The sequence below is a fragment of the Manis javanica genome, chromosome 14 (assembly GCF_040802235.1).
Source record: "Manis javanica isolate MJ-LG chromosome 14, MJ_LKY, whole genome shotgun sequence".
In the NCBI taxonomy this organism is placed as follows: Eukaryota; Metazoa; Chordata; class Mammalia; order Pholidota; family Manidae; genus Manis; species Manis javanica.
The window spans coordinates 65338957-65358353 of NC_133169.1; the positions used below are offsets into that span (position 1 = coordinate 65338957).

The following is a 19397-nucleotide window of genomic DNA, read 5'->3' on the forward strand; positions in this document are numbered from 1 at the left end:
AGGGGGGGCATTTCCAAAGATTAAATAAACACTGCCTGATTTTCTGCAAAGTCCTTACTTATGAATTAACACATTTTCCCTTTCTCCATCATACCATGGACAAATACAGAAGTTTAATTCCCTTTAAGAATTTGACAAGTTCAAAGGCAAAAGCTCAAATACAATGCTTAGTTACACTGTGAGAAGCCGGGAGACGACACCATCAGCTCAGAATACAGAACTCACTCTCTTAATTTCCTGGACACAATTACTCTTCGAACTTTTCATCAGATTAAATTCTAAAAGTAACCAGGTGATTAGATTTGTCTCACCAATGCACTCATCTGTATTTCCTCCTTGCTGTGAGCTGAATGGCACGACAGCAAAGAGGTATACAATCGATTCTCAAAGCACTAAGTCAAAAGGTCAGAGCTTCCACAGCAGGGCCACAGCCCTGCAGATGCCCAGGTCATAGTGGTTGAAGTAGCAGAGCCCAGCGAAAGTCAAAGCCGAGAGCGCCAGGACGCCCGCCTTGGCACCCTTCTGCGCTGTGGCCCCAGCAATGTAGTCAGTGACAACCTGCCCAAGGCCCCAGTGACTATGGAGAGTGAGGGCTGCAGCCAGGGAGCAGTCCATTGCAGAGCAGGGCTTCAAATAAGCAGCTGGAAGGAGGCCCAGGGGCACAACACTAACGGCCCTCTCGGCAGTCCAGTGGAGAGATGCCACGTTGGAGCCAGAGTGGCAGCCTCGCAACAGGTGGACGTGCTGCTCTCCACAGCATTCGGGGGGCATGGGGATCCTGAAGAAATGCTGAGACATGAGCAGGTCTGACCACTGGGCCTCGGAGGGAAAGAGTTCTTCTGCCTCGGGGAGCGCCCAGGATGCTCAGCCTCCAGAGCAGCACCATCTCGCTCCGGAAAGCTCCATGTCACCCAGCGACCCTGAAGCAGTCACGCCACCAGGCCCCCACCACGGAGTAGGGAACACGTCGAATTTCAGCCTTTTTGAATTGATTAAGCCTCTCTTTATCCCCTAGTATGTGATCTATTCTGGAGAACATTCCAGGTGCACTTGAGAAAAACATCTGTCCTGCTACTTGTGGCAGGAATGTTCGGTAGATAGCTGTTAAACTATCTGATTTAATGGATTGTTCTGTCCATCTTTTTCCTTTTTTATTTTCAGTCTGGTTGATTTGTCTATTGTTTTGGGTGGTGTTTAAAATCTCCTAAAATGACTATGTTGCAGTCTATTTCCCCCTTTAATTCTGTTAGTATTCTTTTTCACATATTTATGTACTCCTATACTGGGTGCATAGATATTTATAATGGCGATTTCCTCTTGTTGGACTGACCCCCTTTATCATTATGGAAAGTCCTTTGTCTCTATTTGCTTTCGTTGTTTTGAGGTCTATTTCGTCTGATATAGGTACTGCTAATTTTTTTCCCTCCCTATTATTTGCATGAACTATCTTTTTGCATTCCTTTACTTTTAGTCTGTGTATGTCTTTGGGTATGAAGGGAGTCTCTGGGATCCTGCATATAAATGGGTCTCTCTCTTTTATCCATCCTGCTATTCTATGTCTTTTAGTGCATTCAGTCTATTTACATTTAAGGTGATTATTTATAGATATGTACTTTTTTCCATTTCATCAATTGTATTCTGGTTGTTTTTATATATTCTCTCTTTTCTTTTTTTTCCCCTCTTATATGCTTCTCTTATTTTGTGATAGATTTCTTCAGTGCTGTAATGGGATCCTTTTCTTTTTCTTTCTTTCTTCTTTCTTTTATTTCCCACTTCCTTCCTTTCTTTTACCTCCCTCCCACCCTCCTTCCCTCGTTCCTTCCTTCTTCCCTCCCGCCCTCCCTTCCTCCCTTCCTTACTTTTCTCTCTCTCTCTTTCTATGTCTCGATTGTAGGCTTTAATCTTGTGGTTACCAGACTCAAGGATAGCTTCCTTACTATATAACAGTCTATCTTAAATTGCTGATTATTCTATTTCAAACACAATCTAAATGTACTTTTTCTTTACCTTCTTTCTCTTCTACACACTTTTTGTATCAGATGTCATAGTCTGCAATTGCTGCTTATTCCTTGATTAGTTTGTGATGAGTTGATTTTCTTCTTTTATTTTAATATTATAATTGAAAACTAATTGATCTACTACTTTACTGTGAGTTTATATTCTGACTGGTGAAAGCTATTTCGCTTTAGAAATATATCCATCTATAGCAGTTGCTTTAACATATCCTGCATGACTGGCTTAGTAGTGGTGAAGTCCTATAATTTTGTTTATCTGGAATTGGTTTAATCCCTGTTTCAAACTTAAATGATACCATTTCCAGGTAGAAGATTCTTGGTTGGAGGTCCTTCTGTTTCATTATATTAACTAGGTCATGCCATTCACTTCTGGCCTGTAAAATTTCTGCTGAGAAGTGTGCTGATAGATGGGATTTCATTATAAGTAATCTTTTTCTCTGCCTGCATTCTTTATTCCCTTCTTGTACTTGATATTTGCCATTTTAATTATTATATGTCTTGGTGTTTTCTTCCTGTGGTTCCCTTTGTTAGGGGCTTGCTGTGCTTTCATGACCTGAGTGTCTAATTCTTTCCCAAGACTGGGAGAATTTTCAACAATTATTTGCTCAAAGAGATTTTCTAACCCTTTGTCTCCCTCTTCTCCTTATGGTAGTCCTATTATGTGAGTATTATTCTGTCTGGATTGCTCACATAGCTCTTTTTTAGACTTCCATTCCTAGAGATCCTTTTCTCTGTTTTCAACTTCATTGTTTTCCTGTTTCCTTATTTCCAATTCAATAACATCTTCTTCAACCTTTGATAATCTGCTTTTAAATCCCTCCACTGTATGATTAATTTCTGATGCTGTATTATTAAGCTTGAGTGGCCCTTTTGCAGGTCTTCTATCTTTTTGTTGATGTCTTCCCTGAGATATTGAATATTACAATTTTACTTGAAACCTTTATGAAGATTGATGATCTGTATTTCATTTAGCCCTCTTTCTGGTGTCATGTCTTGTACTTTTGTTATACTCTGGCTCCTCATTATGTCAGCATTTCTGGGTTTTCTCCTTTGTATTACATGGCTCTGCTACATCCAGACCCTTTTTTGTGAGGTATTCTCTTCTTCCCCAGATGTAGGTGATCGGTTCTGCAGACTGCAGGTCATTTTCAGGTTTAGTTGTTTTTGCTGTATTTTTGTGTGTTGTATGTTTTTGGGAGGAGGTTTCTACCTTGCCAAAATACTCTTCCCCCTTTTTCTCTGCCCAACACTTTTCTGTATTTTCAAAGCACTTAGACTTATTCATAAACACTCAAAATAATTTTATTAGTTGTGAGTATCATTCACAACATAAAGAAATGGTCTGTATTGTTCTACAAGTCTCTAATCATGACAAAATTTGATGATAGTTTAAGAAATACAAGACCTTTTGTTTAAGTAGAGTGGAGTACTTATGTAATTTCAGATACTTCAGTGTCATGGGTATGTGTTCATTACAAGTATATTAAATGAATCTTTATCTGAAATGGTATCATAAAATGGTAATTTTAACAAACATCAATGAGAGCATTGATAAAACCAATTAAATAGCAATAACTAAATTAAAAGATAAATAGAAATGTCTTCAAAGAGAAAAGACATGGATACAAATTCCCTGGTGATTTTCAGATATGTGAAAGCCAAGTGAAATCTATATGTGACCCCAGATTCCTGGGACCACAGACCCCAGAACCTTGACAGCATGACCTTATTCATTGTTCAGGTACCTGATGACCCCACAGTCCATGATAATTTTGAGCCCCATGAGATGGGTGGGGAACAGGAGAAACTAAAAGGCCACTTGAGAAATGCTAGGGCTTTAACTGATGTTAGCAAGTGTTTTCCTGATGAGATCATTAACTTTACTCAGTTCTTTGACCTTCCTCTCAGCTGGCAGAGATGCCTTACAACTTCTTGAGCGCTTTTCTCACAGAAAATAATCTTCTGTTCATAGAAGGAAAAGATTTCCTACAATTATTTCTCCATATCTTCATCCTTCCTCTTACAGTAGTGTTATATCTGAAATTTCAGTATGCTAAGGGGAACTGCCTTTAGATTTCTAAACTGTGCATTTCCTGCTCAAAATAATGTGTCTGGAATGTAATTGTATGTTCTTTATGTGATTTGTGCAATATTTAAGCACTTCCTACATATCATACATTTGCAATTATTATTCTTACTTTCCATAGTTTTAATGAAAAATATAAAAGACCAAAATATGTAAAACAAGTACTTCAGTAAGAGAAACTAATAATAACATGAAAAATTAACCACTGTTACAGAACACATATGTTGGTCTTGCTAGACTTTCAAAGCCAGTTTTATGTAAACATTAGATTCTAATTTAAAAATCTTAATATGTGTTATGAAATATAAAGGAAATTTTGAGTAACCCCTAGACAATAATATTTTTAATATAAAACTAAAGATATGTGTACCAGGGAGCCAGACATTAGCATGAATCAACTATTTAGTATAGTCCACATATTGGGAATATTCACTTAATGTCTGTGCTAAAATTTAACTATAGATGTAGATAGATATTAAAGGCCTAATATTTATCTTTTACTTATAAAAATTGTTGTTGTATAAAAGATGTATTTTATAATGGCTCATAAGCAAGGTTTCCACTTCTAGGTACTGAAATGAATAATTAGGTAGCTCAGCATCAGGGAATTCTTGGGAAATCTCTTAGAGATTTCTGAGCTTCATGTTGACCTGTTTTTTTGAGCATGTTCCCTTCTCCACAGTCATTATCAGAAAAGAAATACTTTACCCTGAAATTACCCAGGAGAAATTAGTTGAAAATCTGTTGAAATTTCCCAGATCTCCAAACTACAGCAACCTATATTGGTCTCTCCTGCCTCACCTCTTCCTCTCATGGGTGTTCTGGAAATATTGTGAGAAACATCATAGCCTCAGAGCTGAAATCATTCACCTTTTTCTTACAGAGATTTGAAGTGGTTCTTACCTCACTAGGAGGAATACTAAGTTCTCCCAGTCCTGAGGTAGCATGAAGCCTGCTACTTGCTTCTATGACATTAGATGAGAGCAAATCTTCCTGGCTGAAGAGACTCTATGGAGATTGGAGAGTTCAAGGCACATGTGGAGTCACTATAATAAGGATGTATTCTCTTTAAAGCCCAGATTTTCAGAGTTTAAACTATGATAACCATGGGAGTAACACCTGCTTGTCAGTTTAAGTGACAAAAATGTATTCCTCTCTATGATGGACAAGATAATATTTCTAAAATATTATCCAATAAATGTTTAAGTGTGATACTTTCACTACTAGATATATAGACCCTGATCTAAAACCTGTATTTTTTCATTTTAATTTATTGAATAATTTAAATATTTTTTTCTGATACAATTAAGAGAAAAAGCCTGGAGTTAAAAACACTGTGAGCATAATGAAAACACACAATCTTATATACATGCTTTCATGCCAATATATGCATATGTGCACACAAATAGAAAAGTAGAATTAAGAATGTGGCATAGTCATTTTATCGAATCATAATCAATTCACTGATTTATAATAAGCAATTGCATTTTTACTGCCCTATACTGAATCTGTTATAGTAAACTAAACCCAAAATACATTCTCTTATATCAAACAGGAGCTTGTAGAGTCTGGTACCTCTGCATACACACTTTTAAAAATCATCTTCCAAATTGATTGGTAAAAATAAATTCTGACCACATTTTTAATTTAAATTATGAGAAAGTTAGTGTCCATTATAGTGTTACAGTTGAAAATATAAGAATGTTTCTTATTCATGCATAAATTAATCCTGCAGATAATTCTGAAAGCAAGAAAGTACAATGATTTACAAGCCCTTGCTAGTCATGACTGAACAAATGCCAGAAGCAGTGGTTATCAAAATTATAACATAGAAAAAATGGATTCCTCTTTCATTATCCATTTATCCTTGGCTGTCTGTAAACTAAAGTATTTGCACAGAAAAACTCATTCTTCCAGGATTCCTTTATAAAATAAATTATCTGCCCAATGTAATCACATCATGTTCTGTAAATCTATGTTTTACAGTATTACCTCCATTACAGGACTGTGCTTTATCCTTGTCAGAAATTAGTAGTTGTTAGGCCATTACACCAAAATTATTTTGATGTGTAAGTGCATGTGGTAACTAAAACAGTGCTTTTATGTAGCAATGCGTCAGCATATCAATCTATCACCATTACAAATAATGTCCAGGGTCCACAAACAAGACAACATATTTTTCATTCTTCAGCCCTCAGGTGCCCTGGATCAGAGAGTGTCACACAGAAGTAAACTGGACTGAATGGCCTCACCTGGGACTAACGCACCTGTTATCTTTGGAAATTTCAGCATCATCACATGAGTGTTAATCAAACCTTCAGATGTAGTGCAGGGGTTTCTAAGAAACAATAGCTTCAATGACATGTCTTACTGGGAAACTGATTTACATTTTTCTGATTTGTACAAACATGAAATTCAGGTTTAGTCAGATTTGGAAATTTAATATGATCAGGGTGAACCGGAGGTGTTTACAGCCCTAACTACATGGAGTCCTTTTCATACAATGAGTCCCATGGTATTTGCTCAGAGTTCATAAAATAATTTAGAAGTCAGGAAGAATTTGCTCTATTATATATCTGAGAATTAAGGCACAGAAACTAAACAAAGCCAGGAACTATGTCTTTCAACAATATTTAGTATTATTTAGACCATGACCAGAGGTAGAAAAAGTGTACATTTTGTTGACTCCTGGAATTTTGAGTTAGAGTTCCCACAGGTTAGGAAATAGCTGAAACCATAGGTGGTGGGTCATTGCCATTTAGACCCAGACTGAAATAAGTGAATGAGCTTGGAAGAAATTATTCTTAAGATGTATAAATACTCGGTAATTGAAAATGAATACTTACATAAAAATATGGCCAAATTGAGGCAAGTCTTTAATTAAGACAATAGTATCCTGTTTTTCCCCTTTACTTACCAATGTTTATGTGCACAAGTTGCACACGTATAAACACACCCTTTCCCTCCAGTGAGAATGTCAGGAACTACTGAGATGAAGTTAGCAGCAGTCCACTGGCCTGGTTTTATTTTCCAATTAACTATAATTAGTGTTACATTTAGCTTTGTTTGTTGTTTCCTAAGCTGCATCCATTCCTTCTGCTGGCCAGCAACTGTATATATAGGGTGTCTTTGCAGAAAACAGAAAACAAGAAGGCATAAAGTCCAAGAAACCACTGTCCAGTCTTATCCCTGCTTTTTCCTGGTTATTCCCCTAGACCCTCAGTGGAGCAAGGGGGCTGACAATCTATTGGTGTCTTACTTCTTCAGCTGTGAAATTTATAGTAGAATTGGGACTTTACTCTCTTGCTTGTTGTGCTGATTACAGTTATTAATAAATAACAACTTCAGTATCTTCAACAATCAATGTTGAAGAACATCACATTTGCCAAATCTTTGTTTATTAAATTATTGTCCACATACAATTTTACATTGGTTTCAAATATACAACACAGTGGTTCAACTGTTTACCTGTATTGCTAAATCCTCACACCTCTAATGTGGTTACATTCAGCTTAGATATTAAAGAATCATTGACTATATTCTCAATGCTGTGACAAATTTATATTGTCATTGAAAATAAAATATATTGGGCCTCTTTATTCCCTTCCCCCACCCACACCACCTCAACCCTCCCTGATTGTAACCACTCATCCCTTCTCAGTGACTACGAGCCCAGTGCTGTTTTGTTCCTTCTGTTTTGCTTTGTTTTAATAGTCCACATATAAGTGAAATCATATGGCATTTCTCTTTCTCTCTGGCTTATTTTACTGAGCATAATAGACTCTAGATTCATCCTTTTTGTGAAAAATCAACACAAATTGGATTTCTTTCCATTTTATGACCGTATAATATTCCATTGTGTATATGTACCACCTCTTTATCCATTTACATCCCTTCCATACTTGGCTATTGCAAATAGTGCACCAGTAAACATAGGGGTGCTTATATCTTCGTGAATCAGGGATTTTGTTTTCTTCAGGTAAATTCATAGAAGTAGAATGAATGGCTCAAATATATTTGTGTTTTTAGTTTTTTTGAGGAACCTCCGTAGTGCTTTCCACAGCATTTGCACCAATTTACATTCCCACCAGCAGTATAGGAGGGGTCCCATTTCTCTGCATTCTCATCAGAATTTGTTATTTCTTGTGCTTGTGATAGTGGCCATACTAACTGGCATGAGGTGATATCCCATTGTGGTTTTGATATGCATTTCCCTGATGATTAGCAATGTGGGGCATCTTTTCACGTGCCTTTTGGAATTTTATTTCTGCTTTGGAGAAGCGTCTTCAGGTCCTCAACCCATTTTTTAAATCATGTTATTTGTTTTTTGGATGTTGAAGCAGATGATTTCTTTAGATATTTTGGATGTTAACCATTTATCAGATGTTGCTTATGAATATAATCTCCCATAATATTGGATGTCTTTTTGTTCTAATGGTGTCCTTCACTGTACAGAAACTTTTTAGTTTGATGTAGTCCCACTTGTTCATTTCTCATTTTGTTTCCTTTTACAAAGTTTTTCAAAAACTTCTAAACATCTGAATTAATTAATTTAGAACAGTCCGGCTGGAAAATGGTAAAAAAAAGGTTCACAGGACTACAGTAACTTGGCAAATGTGTATAACTGGTAAGAACTATTAGAAGGTATAGACAAACTCGTACACATGCTAGACGTGAAATTGTCACTACAGATGTTTCACATGTCCATCAACACAACTAGGTAACATTTTCTTTGTTGTACATGTTTGTTTACAGTACACAGTTAAGTCTTGAGATCCACAGTCTTGAATGAAGTGAGTAGCAATACAAGTGTCACTGAGTTCCTTCTCCTGGGATTTTCTCATGACCTAAGGATGCAAACCCTGCATGGTGTCCTGTTCCTTGTGGCTTACCTGGCAGCCCTGTTTGGGAATGGACTCATCATCATGCTCATTACTTGGGATCCTCAGCGTCACACACCCATGTACTTCTTCCTGAAGAACTTGTCATTCATAGATCTCTGCTTCATTTCTGATACTGTCCCTAAATTTGCTCTCAACTCCCTGGTAAATAGGAACAAAATATCCTTCCTTGGATGTGTCTTCCAGGTGCTGTTTTATGTGACTTTTGGTACTGCTGCACTGGCCATCCTCACAGTGATGTCCTATGACCGCTACGAGGCTGTCTGCCATCCACTGCACTATGAGACCATCATGAACAAGGGGGCCTGTGGGCGGATGGTGGTGGCTTCATACATCACTGTGGGAATCTATGGAGCCATGCACACGGCAACGACATTTTCCACAACATTTAGTTCCAATAATATCCATCATTTCTTCTGTGACATCCCTCAGATTATTTTGATCTCAGACTCCAAAACAAACATAAATGAAACATCAGTTAATGCATTTGGTGCAAGTATCTCACTAGTTTGTTTTCTCTCTATTTTGTATTCCTATGTTCACATCTCTGCTGTCTCAAGGATCTCCTCCCTGGAGGCCAGGTCCAAAGCCCTCTCTACCTGCCTCCCTCATCTGATTGTTGTGACTGTGTTTTATTCAACAGTTGCCTTGGCCTACCTCAAGCCAGCCTCTGAATCGAAGTCCATTGTATACCTGGTTTTGTCTGTATTTTACACAGTGGTTCCTCCATCAGTGAACCCCATCATATACAGCCTTAGAAAAAAGGACATAAAGGTAGCTGTGGGAAAACTCCTTGAAGTTGTGGTAATTAAGTAAAATTAAATATATTTGAGTAGTTCAGAGTTTTCTCCTTTTTTGGAACACACATCCTTTTCAAATTACATACCATTTATATTAAGGGGAAGTATCATATTATTAACTCACCTTCTTAGTTATTTGGGAACAACATTAGAGCTGTCAGTGCAGAATGTTCTTCAGACAAATGAAGAAAAACAAAGATATTAGTGGAGCACTACAACTGTGGTATACTTTGGGCAGGGCTAGCAAACTTTATTTTGCAATGTGAGTATATGTATTTTTAAAGAAAATCTAGACTTCCTCATTGAAAAATTAGTTTAGGATGATATGAGTAACACATATTATCTACTCACTTTTTTATTTCACTTGCAATATTCTTTATTAAACAAAGTCCAATATAGTTGATACAACTTGGCCCTTCAAAAAAAAACAATCCTACAGTTTAGAAAATATGTTGATTACATTTCCTATATTTTAGTACCCTTCCTGCTACATCATTGCGTGACATGTGGATCCACACCGTGTCTTTAATGTCCCCAGAAACTCAGTGTGAACAGCCTGGCCCAGGTATGAAACCATGGCCCTTGCTGTTCAGACTGTCAGAATGAGATCATTTACCCTTATAATGGAAAAAAGTGGGTGTCCTTTCTCTCATTGGCTCAAAATTAAATAGAAAATATAAGGGTGTTTGGGTGGAGGGAAGGCTACTCTCTCCTAGAGTTTTCACGTTCCTCCTCTTGCCAAGAGGCTGCCCAGGTACGTCCCTCTCCAGGGCAAGGAGGTGAGACCACCTGTGACCACACTGTCCCACTGCATCATTAGCTTACAATAAACATTCCGTAAGTGCCTTATGTTAATGGTGATATTTTCCTGTGCTCTTCATGACCCTTGGACATTACAAAAAACCCTCCATTACAACTGTTCAAGAATATGTGATCACCTTCTGGGCAATGCCAGAGGTGACATGACATGAAACTCAAGGGACATGTCCTCATGGTCAGAAGCCCCCTCCTCCTTCCCCCCGTGATGCTCACAGGAAGGCAGCTCTGGTGTGGAGGCATTTGGAGGCATGCCATGGACATGCACTTACCCAGAACACAGGAATCCCATGGCATTCTAGCAGAAATGCCTACCTACATTCATGAAAAGGCATGTCCAGTAATTTATGTTGCCCACATTGGAAACTAACACAATGCTGAAACCCAGTTAAACAGTTATATTATGTTTTATTGATGTTGACATTGAGAAAAACAATATTGATTCAGACAATCACAATCACAATAAAAGGAGATTTACAAAAGCAAACCTCAGAAGATGATACCATTAATAAAAGACATAAATTCATGCAAACTAACTGACAGTTTGAAGTCATTCAATTGTTTCACTTTGAAAGGTCAATAACTGAAATTGGACAATAACTGTAATGTTGGAATGGTAGTAATATTTAGTCTTGATTTGTTAGGTTGTTTCAATGTCTTAGTACGTTTATAAAAATGATCAAGCTGTATGCTTTATTTTATGTGAATTACTCGTATTGTTACACGTCTATATACAGTAAAACCAACACAATATCCACAAATCAAGAGAAAAGATAAAATATCATGAGATACAGTACAAATATTCTATAGTCCTTCTCATACCTAATTCATGATTAAGGAAAAATATTTTGTCCTAAATTCAAGAAAAAGAGAGTGACAATATAATCTAACCTTGCTCTGGATTTTATGGACAATGAAATAAAATATGTAAAGTAATTATAGCAAATTTTGGAAAAAATCTTTAAAATGTATTTATTGTGTGCTTAGGGATATTTGGCAAAAATATTCCATCTCTAAATTTAGGAATATATGTCCTTTCTGACAACATGGATAAACCTGGAGGATATTACATAAAGTGGAAAACGCTACACACATAAAGATAAACCATAAATTATTTTTGATATGGAAGCTAAAAGAGTCAAACTCATAGATGCAGAGAATAAATGGAGGTTAGTAGGGAGCGGAAATGGGGAAAAGGGCAGGTGATGGCCAAAGCGTGCAAACCCTGAGTTATGCAAGGTCAATGCAACCTGTAGATCCACTGTACAGCACAATGGCTTTAAGTAAAAATACTCTATTGCATACTTGAACTTTGCGCAGGGGGATGAAGAAACCTCCAGAGGTGATAGATGTGGCTGTGTCCTCATGGTGATAAAGGTTTCATGGGTTATTCTGATCCCCAAGCTCATCGAGTTGTGTTCATCAAATATCACGACAATCTTACCTCAGTAAAGTGATTTCTTAAAATTCTGTACACAAAGTATTAGAATTAGTATAATTCCATAAAAAGAAAATATTTTGATATGAAAGAAAATGCCATTAGAAAATTATGTTTAAATGTAATTCACAAGACCAAAAATAAAACGTTGGAAGTTCACTCCTGAAAATTCACGTCTTTACACAGAAGATACATTACTAAAAAACACCTACTTAACTGAAACATACAGTTTTTTTGTGGGCTCAAAACTTCAATTTAAGTAGACTTATTTAATAGGATTTAATGTTCACCCTAAAGTTCACATTGATATTGAAAAGGTCAAGAATAATGAAGTCTTTAAAAAGTTCAAACTGTTGAAAATACTTAAAGATACTTGAGTAATGTACAGAAGGTGGAAGATTTATGTCATCAAATATCAAGAACTCTTATGCACATAAATAGTTACAGTACTGGGTCAGAGAGGCACAGATTAGTTGAAAGAACAGAATTCAAAAACTGACCCACTCAAATACAGTCAGTAGATATATACGAATATTCCACAGTGGCATATACAAAATTTCTACTACAGAGACATGGGGGAAAAGACCATCATCTTAATGAATAATGCTGAACCAATCTGATAATAATTTGGAGGCAGTTATTCTTGATCCCTTTCCCCTGTCATGCTCAAATGGAAAACCATAGTGAAGGAACATAGAAATGTAAAAAGCAAAACAATAAACCACCTAGAAGATAACAGAAATATATCTTCATAAGCTTGTGGTTAGGAAAGAATTTTTTATGCTAAACAAAGAAGCAATTATCATAATCTTAGTAATGATAAATCAATACATATTAAATTTGATTAATTTTGAAAGTTACCACAAAAATGTAGAAAAATGAGGAACCACTCAAGGACAATCTACAGGAGCTGCATAAATGGCACTGGCTTAAACACTTCCTTGTAGCTTCATGGCATGGGCACTACAGACTGACAGACATTTGGGCGTTTTCTCTAAACTTGTCTTTTCCTTCATGACTAGAAACTTAATGTGTCAGAACAGCACACACACAGATACACACACACATGTATACTCACTTAGAGATCTACATAATTTATTCACAAACATATCATAATCACTTGGCTCTTGCGACATCAACCTTTGATTTCTCATGTTTAGAATGTCCAGAAAACAAAGAGCCAAATATTAAGTAAAGCAAACGTGTTATGTGCATGCAATTTTTCTACCTGAAATCACAAGCTTAGTATTCAAAAGACAAATTGGATGACTGATGCAGGGATTTGTTGATATGTTGTTTCTAGAACCCCTACAACTTCATGCACTTTACAACCTCACATTTTATGAATGCCAATCACCTTGTTATGAAAGACAAAGATCAGCTGCCTGCATCATTTTGCTGAAGAAAAAAATTTGTATATTCTCCTGATATTTGGAAATTCCAGTTCAACCCATAAAGTTCATGTAAACATATTTCCCAACTCTTTTTTTATAAGCCTTGAAAACATGGTATTTCGTCTCCTTTTTTACTCCTGATTGAACTGAATAAAAGTATCCCTTGTACTGTTCACCATGTAAGAACTTATTCACTATGTAAGAATTTGTTCACCATGTAAGAACTTGTTCGTTATGCTACAGAAGATTGGAGACTGACAAGAATTCGGCTTGAGATGAATTAATGATTGTGCATTGAGCATTGACTCCCCTATACAGAATTTTATTGTTGTTAACAACCATTTGATCAATAAATATGAGAGATGCCCTCTCAAAAGAAAAAGTTATCCAAGTTGCCTTGTTTTACATCATTGTAATTTAAATTACACATTGCTTGTTTTAATAAAAAATATTTTGCCCTCATGTATCCATTTATGAAATATGTACTCTCTAGTCCTACTTCCTTTCTAAGTATCATTTTAAAATAATTGCATCACCAGTAAAAATAGTGTCTCAACCTGCAAGTTACACATTGGTGAACAGTCAAGAACATTTAGCAACCCGACATTATCCTTTCCACAGCATCAACATTTACAGAAAATACTTCCTAGAGATTTACCAAGTGTCATTAAAATAATATGCAAACACCCAAAGAAAATGTCCTTTTATTAAATGGAACTTTAATACATATACTGTTGCATTCATTACTCATTTTAGAAATTTTTCACTTTAACCATGGAAATATTACTGTTTAAAATATTCATTCCTGGAGGTGTTTCAAGTTTGTAGGATATAAACACCCAGAACCCAGCCTCCTGCTACACACACATACACCAAATCTACTACTACACACAGAGCAAATCACACTTAGGGAGAAATTAGGCCTGACTAGTCACCTTCTATACAATGCAGGATAAATGATGAAATAAAATATCACAGGACAGATAGAGACATTATGAAGGGAGACCCATCTGCAATTCAGCCATTCAGTAAGGAGGCATATCACTGAGGGACTAGAGCCTGTATTCACCTGCCCTGAGTCAGAAAAACTCACACATCATAAAGTTTAAGAGGCTAACACCCTGTTAGTTAAGGTAACAGATTTTTCAATACACTACCTGCCAAATGGTGTTGGAACTGCTAAAACTCTCTTCAAAACCAGAGAATCTGGTAGTACCAATATTTATGTCACCCCACACACATTATTGTTCTGTCTCCAACCCTCCCCTACTATTTTCTCTTCAACCCACTATGACCAGTCAATGTCCCAAATACTGCACCCTGCAGCTCTCATCAAGGCAGTTAATGACATTCAAATAGTCAATTCTAGTAGTTGTTTTCTATCCACATCTTACCTGGTCAATCCCCATAAGAATATTAGCACTTCAGTTATTCCTATCACATTGAAATAACTTCTGAAATTGTCTCCCAGATCAACACATATCCCTAATTTGTTAGATTTTGAAATCCTCCAAACACGTACCCTTATCAAATGCTTGTAACTCAGAGATAGACAAATAACCAAATAAAGGTAGGAAAGGATTGGAAAACTTATCTCACAGTGTAAGATGAGCAAAGCCCGATAAGCACAGATAATAATCCCCCAAAATTATAATTACATAATTAAAAACAAGATTAAAAATGCTGAATTTAGCAAGGATGTGCTGCAACAAGAACTCTCATTTCACTTTGGTGGCATTGTGAGAAGGTACAAGGTCTCTCTGAATTAATGGCAGTTATTCATCAAACAAACACAGGCAGAGCAATTCTATTACTAGTTATTGACTAATGGAAATGAGCACGTTTGAATGAAAGGCTTCTAAAAGAATTGCCATAAAATACTATTTGTAGTAGCCCCCAAATGTAAGCATCTGATGTGTCTGCCAATCAAAGAATCAAGAATTTCTGGTACATTCCCTCGGTGTCTTACTACCAGCGATATAAAAAAGGGAAACAAAAAGAAAACTCTACTGACATCGGCAACAAGTAGGTGAGGATCAAAATGTTATTTGGACTAAAAAATCATATGGTAGAGCCCACATATGTGAAGATCAGGTCGAACTATTCTGGAAAAGAATCCCTAATAGTTGCTGCTTATGAAGGGAAGATACAGAGGGTGCCTGAGTTAGGGAATCAGGAATATTTTGTGAAACAATTTCCTGATATGGATTTGCACTGAACATGTGTATGTATTTTTGAAAACCCAGCAAATGATAAATTTCTAATGTACAAAATAAAAGCTAATACAGAATGGGTGGTATACCAAAATGTAAAACACAAGCAATAAATCACCTGGAGGGTGTTTCATGATGACAGAAAAGGAAGACACAAAATTCACCTCCTCCCATGAACACAGCAAATTCAAGCTTCACATGAATAATTATCCACTGATAAAGACCTGAGAACTATATGAACAGCACCTCCACAGCAAAAGACAAAATAGATATCTTAAGGTTAGGAGAGGAACAGAAAAGATGTTTCATGGAACCCCACCCAGATGCACTGACCCTGCACAGAATAGGGATCCCAAACTATGGCACTTTCACTTTAAGGGACTGTGTTACACATCAGACACCCTGACCCTGAGTTGGCACCAAGACAAGCTACTCATCTGTCTGGTTTACAAAATCAACAGGGACTGAGTACAGGAAAATCATAGAATTATAAGGAACAAAGATTCAACTCTTGAAGGACGCATGACCAGACCCTGTCACCCTGAGGTCCAGTGTCAAAGCAACAGAGTGAAAATTGTCAACACAAAATGCAAGGGAAGTGCACTTACTCATTTCAAAGGCACTTACTCATTTTAAAGGCAGGAAAATGCAGGGTCTTCATCCAGTGATGGCAGACATGATAAAAAAATATATTCTCAGGCTCATCCCACCATTCCTAGGATGGAGCTAACAGACACCAAAGACCAAAGATTGTAAAAGAAATGCTATAATACAGGTCAGAGTGAAAATAAATGAAATACAGAGTAAAAATGGACAATAGAAAAAAATCAATGAGACTAATAAATGGTTCCTTGAAAAGTTAAATAAATTCTACAAATTTCTGGCAAGGCCAATGAAAAACAGAAAGAGACCAAGTAAATAAAAACAGAAACATGAAAGTGTAAATGTTACAACTGATGTGACAGAAAGGCAAAGGGTCATATGAACAATTATGTCTATATGAACACTTAATAATTTTATGTCAATGAATTAGAAAATCTAGAAGAAATGGGTAAAACATTAGAGACATAAAATCTTCCAAGAATGAACTGTGAGGAAATAAAAAGTCTGAATAGGATAATTAAAATAATAAAATTGTTTCACTAATTTAAAAACTCCTAAAATAAGGCTCAGCATGGGACAGTTTTACAAGTAAATTCTACCAAACATGTAAAGAACAAATATGTATCCTTCACAAATCACTCCTAAAATATTTAAATATAAGGAACAGTTTGAAAATTATTCTATATGGTAAGCATAACACTGATTATAAAATGAATGACACAACAAAGAAAATTCTAAGCCAATATACTGATGAACATAGATGTGACAACCCTCAACAAATCAGCAAACTGAAATCAGCAATACATTGAAAAGATCAGACACCACTATCAAATAGGTATTCCACAGATGTATGGATGGTTCAAATCTCTAGATCAATCACTGAGGTACACACATGAACAACATGAAGGCTGAAAATCATACGATCATCTCAATACATGGAGAAAAAGCATATTTTGAAAAATTCAACATCAATTTCTGTTAAAACTCTCAACAAAATGGGTACTGAAGAAATATTCCTCACAATTACAGTCCCATATATGGAAGACCTACTACTAACTTCATTTTCAAGGGCAAAAAAAAGCTGAAAGAGTTTCCTCTAAGATTAGGCATAAGACAAAGATATCCAACTTGGCTAATTTTATTCCGTATAGCATGAAAAGTCCTTACCACAGCAATCAGAAGAGAAAAGCAAATAAAATACATCCAAAGTAGAAAGGAAGAAATAAAACTGTTGCTATTTGTAGATGATTATTTTCTTTGTGTGGGAAATCTTAAATACTCCACCAAAACTCTGTTAGAGTTAATGTGAATTAAGTCACAGGATACATAACTGGCATACAGAAATCAGTTGTGTTATTATACAGTCAAAATTATCATAAAGAACAGTTAATAAAATGGACTTATTTACAACTGAAGAAAAATAATGCAATATTTAAAACATTTTAACCATATGGAGAATGACCTGCATATTAAAACTAAAATACAGAAATTGAAAAAGCACAATTTTTAAGATACTTATAGATTGGAAAAGTTTAAAATGTCCATACGACAAAAAGTATCTACAAATTGAATGCAATCCCTATCAAATTTCCAATGGCATATTTCACAGAAGTAGGGCAAATGATCCTTACATTTTTATAGAATAAATGAACCCAGATTGTCATCGAAGTCTGGAGAAAGAACAAACCTGAATATAGCATGGTTTCTGGGTTCAAACTATACTGTAAGGCTTTAGTAATCAAAACAGTGTGATATTTTCCTAAGAGGAAGCACATTCATCAATGAAGAAAATAGAAAGCCTGGGTATAAACCCACATGTATAGTTGATTAATATGTGACAAAAGAGTCAAGAATATAAACCTGGGGTTTACACATGGTATACTGAATAAATGAGGTTGGGAACACTGAACAGCCTCAAGCAAAATAATGTAACTGTACTGCTGTCTTACACACTATGCAAAAGTGACCTAAAATGATGTCAGCACTTTAATGTAAGACCTGAGATCATTGAACTCCTAGGAAAAAAACCTTATGCAGTGAGCTGTTTAATATAGGTCTGGAAGATGATTTTTTTATATGACACCAAAATTAAGTAATAAAAATACCTAAACCACTATCCTTTTTTCTTGTTTTATTTTAACAGATTAAGTATGATTGATATATAGTAAATTGCATATATTTTTGTGCACAATAATGTGCATAAGCAATTGTACATAACTTTGAAATCTTTACCTCATGTCAAAATAAGCATAAACATCTCCCCCTATAGTTTCCATGGACCCTGTGGTCATCCCTACATTTAGCTTTCCCTGTCTCCCAAGTGCTCAACATCTGATCTGCTTTCTCTGACTATATATGTGTTTGAATTCTCTAGTTACACATAAATGAAGCAGATAATTGTTTTTGTTAGTCTTCATCACAAATCATAATTCTACATTTCATTCATGAGGTTGTGTTCATGAATAGTTTATTCATTCATTCTAAAATAGCTTTTGAATATAGGACATACCACACTTCATTTACCCATTCTCTATTGATGGACATATGTATTGTTTCTAGTTTCAGCCTAATAAAAATAAACTACTGGAAAACATTTCTGGTCAGGTGTTTCTGATTACCCTGTATAAATACTTAGGTGTGGTAGGCCTATACCATATTATTTGTCAATGTTTCAAGATTTTCTGATTGTGTGATGGGAATTATGTATACATTCTTCTTTACATCTTAGATAACGTCTCTTATTGGATATATTACATGCAAATATATTTCAAAATCTGTGGTTAATGTTGTGATGGGTTGTATATTTGTACTTTTTGTCTTAAGGCTAAACTTGTTTTGACTGTACAAAACTGAGGAGTGTTTCAGTGAATAGAAAATAATATCTTACACAAAATAACAAAGGTTTAAAAAAAAGACAAAAGTGAAACCAAAGGCTGAAATTCTTAATTCCCTTAATTATTCAAGGAATTTATGATTAACCAAATAAAATATTATAAAGTATGATGAGTGAAGAGACTCATAGATGTTATCTTGTAACATTGAGTGTTCAGGTAACAGTTTCAATGAAAGGCAAGTCAAATCTGAAGGGAACCCCAGATTCCTGAGCCCCTAAAATATGACCCTACCCTTTA

The 19397-nt window shown here is 35.8% G+C and overlaps 1 pseudogene; it reads right to left on the reverse strand.

The window, feature by feature from the left end:
• Positions 1 to 405: 405 nt before the first annotated feature.
• Positions 406 to 886, reverse strand: LOC140846226 (succinate dehydrogenase [ubiquinone] cytochrome b small subunit, mitochondrial pseudogene; annotated as a pseudogene).
• Between the last annotated feature and the right edge of the window lie 18511 nt (positions 887 to 19397).